A 7,426-nucleotide genomic window follows, 5' to 3' on the forward strand; every position below is an offset into this window, starting at 1 on the left:
ATTCAGAAGAGGTTGTGGAACAATGCATATCATTGCTGATGTCTGATGGATCGTGGCTGGAAGCAGAGACAATCAGAAATATGTTTTACCTGTGCTTTATTGACTACACAAAGGCTTTTTTGATTCAAGCTATGGACAACATTGTGAAGTTTGAGTATTCAGGAATACTCAATTGTGCTCATGAGGAATCTGTAACTGAACCAAGAAGCAGTTGTTTAAACAGAACATGGGAACAGTGAATGGTTTAAAATTTAAAAAGATGTGTGACAAGGTTGTATTATTTCACCATATTTATTCAACCTGTATGGTGAGCAAATAATCTGAGAAGCTGGGTTATATGAAGAAAAACATGGCATCAGGATTGGAGGAAGACTCATTAACAACCTGAGCTATGCAGATGTTACAACCTTCCTTGCTGAAAGTGAAGAGGGCTTAAAATATTTACTGATGAAGATCAAAAAGCACAGCCTTCGGTATGGATTACATCTCAATGTAAAGAAAACAAAAATCCTCACCACTGGATCAATAAACAACATTCTTATGAACAGAGAAAAGATTGACGTTGTCAACTACTTCATTCTTCTTGGATCAACTATCAACACTAACGGAAGCAGTAGTCAAGAAGTCAGATGACATATTGCATTAGGCAAATCTGCTGTATAAGACCTTGTTTTGAAGTGTTGAAGAGCAAAGATGTCCGCTTAAGGACTAAAGTGCACCTGACCCAAGCCGTGGCATTTTCAATAACGAATCGGGCAAGGTCAGCAGTTCGAAACTACCAGCTTTTCTGCGGGAGAAAGATGAGGTCTGCTCCCATAAAGATTTGCAGCCTCAAAAACCCTGTACACGGTCGCTATGAGTTGGAACCGACTCCACAGCACATAACAACAACAACAACAACAACAACATATGCATGCGAAAGCTGGATAGTGAATGAGGAACGCCATAGAAGAATTGACGCTTTTCAGTTATGGTATTGGAGGAGAATGTTAAAAGTGCCATGGGCTACCAAAAGAACCAATAGATCTGTTTTGGAGTAAGTGCAGCCAGAGTGCTCCTTGGAGGCCAAGATGGCCAGGCTTTGTCTTTCATACTTTGGACAGGTTGTCACGAGGGACCAGTCACTGATGAAGGATATCATGTTTGGTAAGGTGGAAGGTCAGAGAAAAAGAGTATGACCCCCAACACGATGGATTGGCCATGTGGCAGCATCGATGAACTCAAGCGTGGCAACAGTATGAGGTTGGCTCAGGATTGGGCAGTGTTTTATTCTGCTCTGCATAAATTCATTATGGGTCGGTACCGACTGGATGGCACCTAACACCAACTATACACACACACACACACATATATATTTATTGTTGATAAGTGCCGTCAAGATACTTCCTGTATAGGGTTTCTGAGGAGCAGCTGACCTTGAGGTTCAAGTGACCTTGCATTCTAGTGCTTTATCCTACAGCACCACACACACAATATATATATACTTCTTATTAGAAGAAAAAGCACATTACTTGTGGTGTCCAAATTTGCAAGATGTTTTCCTTCAGCTTTCAGGAAGAATTTAGTGAGCTAATCAATTGGTTCACTGCTCTACAAGCCAACTACTTCCATTAGGTTGCTTTGTAAGGGCTGTGAATATCATGCGTAGGTTATTAAATGTGTTTCTTAGTTATAAGCAATGTTGTTTGTAATGCCATAATGGAATAATGTCTGCAAAACTAAAGAACCACTGCTGCCAAGTCAACTCTGACTCATAGTTACCCTATAGACAGACAAGAATTGTTCCTTAGTATTTCCCAGAACGTAAATCTTTATTGGAGCAGATAGCCTCACCATTCTGCAGTGCAGTTGGTGAGTTTGAAGTTAGCAGCCTAACATTTAACCCACTGCCCCACCCGGGCTCCATGCAAAAATAAAGTAGTCAGAAAAAGAAAACTCTTAAATAGTACGAATGTTCAGTCCTAGAAGGACAAATTTCTGCTTCCTCGGGGATGGAAAGATGATATGTACTCTCTTTGTCAACTGGTAGGCAACCATTCAAATGAAAAGAATGAAGAAGAATGCAGTTTAGAAAAATATGCTTTATTTACTACACAAATATTTGATTATCTTTGCTTGATATCCTCATGGTGTGAAATGTCAAATGGGTGAGCATTGCTGAGTGAAATGGCAAAGATCTTGCTCTTAGGGAACTCACAGCTTACTAGATAACACACTAATCAAATAGTTGACACTAATATAATTTTAAACTCTTATAAGTTCTATGAAGAACAAGAACAAATAGTGCTAGAAGAAAACAGCAGAAAAAAAGCAGATGTAGTATGTAGCTCAGTGGCAATTCCCCCAAAGTCATATTTGAGCAGAGATGTAAAGCTCTATGTGAGTTAATTGAATTAAAAAATTGGGAGGGGAAAAGTACTTTCCAGACAAAGAGCATATACAATGGTCCCAATGTATCTTTGAACATCTAAGAAAAGGCAAGAGTGCCTGGAGAGTGTGGACCAAGGGAAAGAGAGGTATGAGGTGATGCTGGAGAAGTAGTCAGGAAGAGCTTATGTGAGGCTTTGAAGATCAGATGAAGAATTGGGTCTTCAGCACAGCAAAAAAGAAACAGAAGAGAGGTATAATCAGACTTAAAGGGATCAATCTGGCTTTAATATAGAGAAAAGATTAGAAGAGTGTAGAGATAAAAGGATGAGGCAAGCATGGTTGAACCATTACTAGTAGAATTTAGTCAGATTTTAGGCTGAATGCACTTTGGAATGTTGACTTTGGAAGCTAATCATCACTTAGAACAATGGATGTATGCACAAAGCAGTTCTTCATTCTATCTCACAACTCAGGTATACAGGGACTATTATCTGAAACAGAAGAAGTCCCAATATAATTCTTCTCTTCCCACAGCTCATTCAACATACATATAGCAATGGAGGTTGAAATGGGAATGACAATTCTGGAAGTGATGGTGACAAGAACAGCATTCCAAGAGCACTGGTAATGAGGAAGCCTGCAGTGAGAGAATCTGCAGTTTCTATGTGGAGACAGGGTAGCTGAGAAAGGCGTGGACTTTGCAAAAAGTGCAACTGGATTTAGAATATCAGACTTATCTCTTGATACCTCCCAGAAAGATTTACAGCCTTGGAAACCCTATACAGGGTTACTATAAGTCAGAACTAACTCCACAGAATACCCACCACCACCTGTATGACTTGTTACCTGTTTTGAGCTGTAGGATCAACATTAGAATGCAAATCACAAGGTCAGAAGTTTAAACCTACCAGTTACTCCTCAGAAACCCTATACAGTGTTCATACAGTGTTCATACTTGGATATCTTCGTTTGGAAGGTTATTTGGATTGATATTCAAAAGGTTCATGGAAAAATGGAGTTAATAAATTAAAAAAAATATTCCACATATTTTTTACGACCCCTCGTGTGTGTATATATATATGAATCCAGTCAAAATGATCCTTATAACCATTAACAGTAGATAATAAGTGAACCATACCTAATGCAGAATGATATGCATATACATAATACATACATGTGAATAGCAGAGATGACAACACATATGCAAACATCCTTTTGCTAGAATCATCTGGAATTCAAGAGCTAGTATGCTCACATTTGTTAACACTATTGCAATTTATTGTGAGTCTTTTGTCTATCACTGTGTACCATTTACACATAATGTTCAACTGTTCAAATTATAAACAGATCGTAATAGGAATTAAGTCTTCTCATTTTACTGATTGAAACTAAAATCTAATAAATAGTGATAATTCTGGTCAAGGTTATAAATGCTGGTGAATTAAAAAGTTAGTAAAAAAGTGAAAGCACTAAATCTGAAAATGGAGTCCTGGTGTGATGCTGTAGAATAAGCTCTGGACCTCAAGGTCAGTTTGAACCGCAAGGTTGGTAGTTCAAACTCACCATTGTTTCCTTGGAAACCTATCCAGGGTCACTAGGAGTTGGAATTGATTCATTGACACTTAACAACAACAGCAGCAATCTAAAAATAGGATTATCATTACTTAATTTAGAAATCTTGCAATTATGTGATTTACTCTTCTCCAAATAATCACTGATGCTTTTGTTATCTTCCTCATCAGAAAGAGGAGATAAAAATGTTAGTTCTATTACAAGGAGTGTTTTATATACATATTTCATCTTTCTTTTCTCACTCTCTCTTTCAGTCTAACTAAACTCTCGTGGGAGATTAGAGCAAAAGAATGAGTTATACCATAGTGCAATTGCTTTCTTACTATCATCAAATTCTCTATAGAATTCCACAGTAAACAGAACTTAGTATCATATATAGTACACATAGGTTTGTAAAATAAGCAAATCCATATTAAAAGTTCCCTTTCCACGCTATTTTCTTCTTTGCTCTAGCAATCTCAAGAGACATTTCTTTCTTGAGTATCTACTAGAAAACATTTAAGCCTAGTATTTGAATATCAGATAACCAACAAGTAGGAGTAATGAATGGATGTTTTTATGAAAAATATGCTTCCCCCAAATTTTAAAACAAAATATAAATTAGTTATTGTGAAATGTACTAATAGTAAACTCCATTTTTGTCTGTATATGTACATTTTGGAGTGCTGTAGGATAAACACTGGAATGCAAGGTGAATTTGAGCCACAATGTCAGTGGTTCAAAACCCAACAGCTGATCCTCAGAAACTCTCTACAGAGATGCTATGAGTCAGAACTGACTCCATAGTACTTAACAACAACAGTTCCATTTTAGAAATTATGATATTTATCCAGATATGTACCCAAACTTACTAATTAAACTGTATGTTGTTGTTGTTATTGTCAGGTGCCATTGAGTCGGAACTGACTCATAGAGATCCCATGCACAGCAGAACGAAACAATGTCCAATCCTGGGCCAACCTCACTACCGCTGCCACACTTGACACTATCAATGATGCCACCTGGCTGATCCATCTCGTTGGGGGTCTTCCTCTTTTTCTCTGACCCTCCATCTTATCCAGCATGACATCCTTCTCCAGTGACTGTCTCTCCTGACAATATGTCCAAAGTATGAGTGACGAAGCTTAGCCATCCTGGCCTCCAAGGAGCACTCTGGTTGCATTTCTTCCAAAATAGATCTATTGGTTCTTTTGGCAGTCCATGGCACTTTTAGTATTCTCCTCCAACACCACAACTCAAAGGCATCAATTCTTCTACGATCCTCCTTATTCACTGTCCAGCTTTCACATCCATATGAGGTTATTGAAAATACCATGGCTTGGGTCAGGCACACCTTAGTCCTCAAGCTGACATCTCTGCTCTTCAACACTTTGAAAAGTTCCTGTGCAGCAGATTTGCCCAATGAAATACGTCATCTGATCTCTTGACTGCTGCTTCCGTGAGTGTTGATAGTTGATCCAAGAAGAATGAAGTCCTTGACAACTTCAATCCTTTCTCCGTTGATAAGAATGTTGTTTATTGGTCCAATGGTGAGGATTTTTGTTTTTCTGACATTGAGACGCAACCCATACTGTGTTCTTTTATCTTCATAGTCTTTAAATAAATTAAAACACATTAAACCAAAAATTACTTGGAATTTAGTTTGAATTTAGCTGATTTAATAATTTTTTATGATTTTATGAGACTTGATTAAAGTATTATTCCCTGAAACTTATAAGCTAAATTACTAACCTGAAGTTTGACTGTTTGAGCCCACCCAGTAGCATTACAAAAGAAAGACCTAGCAATCGCTTCCATCCTGACTTCAGCAAGAAAGCTTTATGGAGTAGGCCTACTCCCTAACACCTGGAGTAGCCATCAGTCAGAATCAGCTCAGTGACTATGCTCTGTCTTGTTTTGTATGTTTTCAGTGAAGATTGTAATAGTTCAAAATATTGTCTGTAATATTTTTCTATATCTGTCTGGTTTTAAGGATGTAAATTTTTAAATGTTGATTATATGAATATTAAATTCAAAAAATGAAAGTATAGAAGGTATTAAACAGAAAATGAGATAGTTAATTTTTAAAGTGTCTTCACAAATTCTAAGTTCAGGATCTAGAACTCACAAGATCCAATGATGGCTCATGCTTAATGAAGTTTCTTTGTTGAGGGCACAGTAGACCAGAAAATTACCCGCACATCAATGAGAAAATTGAAATATCTCTCTCACCTTTTGTAAAGTCTGTATGTCAGGAAATTCTTAAATTCAGGATTTGTATTCTAAACTCTTTATAAGCATAATGCACAAATATACATGAACGGGCTAGTTAGTAAAATAACTTGCCTTTTATCAGGAATGCTGTTTTACATCAATTTTACTGTTGGAAAAAAGTGATAAAGAATCGTCTTACTCAAATTTACTGGAACTGAACAAGTAACTGTAAATTTTAACATACACAAACTTGAAGAGTTTAAACTTTAGAGTACTTTTGCTTTGTAATATTTTTACTTCCTAACAGAAATAAAAGACAGAAAAAAAATGTATTTATTTCATTCATCTAATAAAATAACACTTCTTTCAGCATAAAAAAATAACAAGCAAGCAGTTTTCTAACTGCAGACTTTGCTCATTTCATTATTTATATTTTGTCTTCTAGAGCCATTTTATAAGACTTCTGTGTAACTCTCTTTTATTTCATAATTTCATCTGTTCACTTTATTCTGTGTTCAAAAGGAAGTTTCACAGTCTATTCAGACATAGATTTGGGTCTTTTTTAATGATCCTTTGCTTTATTCACATATGTTGTCCTGGATAGTCTACCACAGATCATCTTGTCTGTGGTAATTAGTGTTCAATGTGGCAAATGTATTCTTAACATAGTCTCTAAATTCAGGTAAGAAATTCTCAAGGTCATAGTTTGGCTCTCAAAGACTTCGTTTAATTTTGTTCATCTTCAACTTAGACTTGCTTAAGAGCAATTGATGGTTTATTCCACAATCAGACCCTGGCATTTTTCTGACTAATACTGAGTTTCTCCATTGTCTTTTAAGTTAATTTATGTGTATTTCATGTAGTGAGTTCCACATCTGTGAGTGAGCACCAAAACCTCTGGGGAGAAATGGAATTTAAGGTAATGGAATATTTCCTTGAACTTTTTAAAGCCTCCTCAAGGTCATTGTTTATGTCATTGAAAATGGGTATTTCCAATGAAAATAGGCAAGCAATTTAGTGAAATTTTATCATGCAATTTACAGCATTGTTTTTATCACTAAGGCCATATTTTCCAATTATCAATCCTTCCTCAGTGTTTCCAACTTTTGCATTTTAATCACCAGTAATGGCTGCAAGCATACATTGACAGAGAACTTCGAGAGGTTCAAGCCAGATTCAGAAGAGGATGTGGAACAAGGGATATCATTGCTGATGTCTGATGGGTCTTGGCTAAAAGCAGAGAATATCAGAGAGATGTTTACCTGTGCTTTATTGGCTATGTAATGGCTTT

This window comes from Chrysochloris asiatica, unplaced genomic scaffold (genome assembly GCF_000296735.1).
Source record: "Chrysochloris asiatica unplaced genomic scaffold, ChrAsi1.0 scaffold00274, whole genome shotgun sequence".
Taxonomy (NCBI): domain Eukaryota; kingdom Metazoa; phylum Chordata; class Mammalia; order Afrosoricida; family Chrysochloridae; genus Chrysochloris; species Chrysochloris asiatica.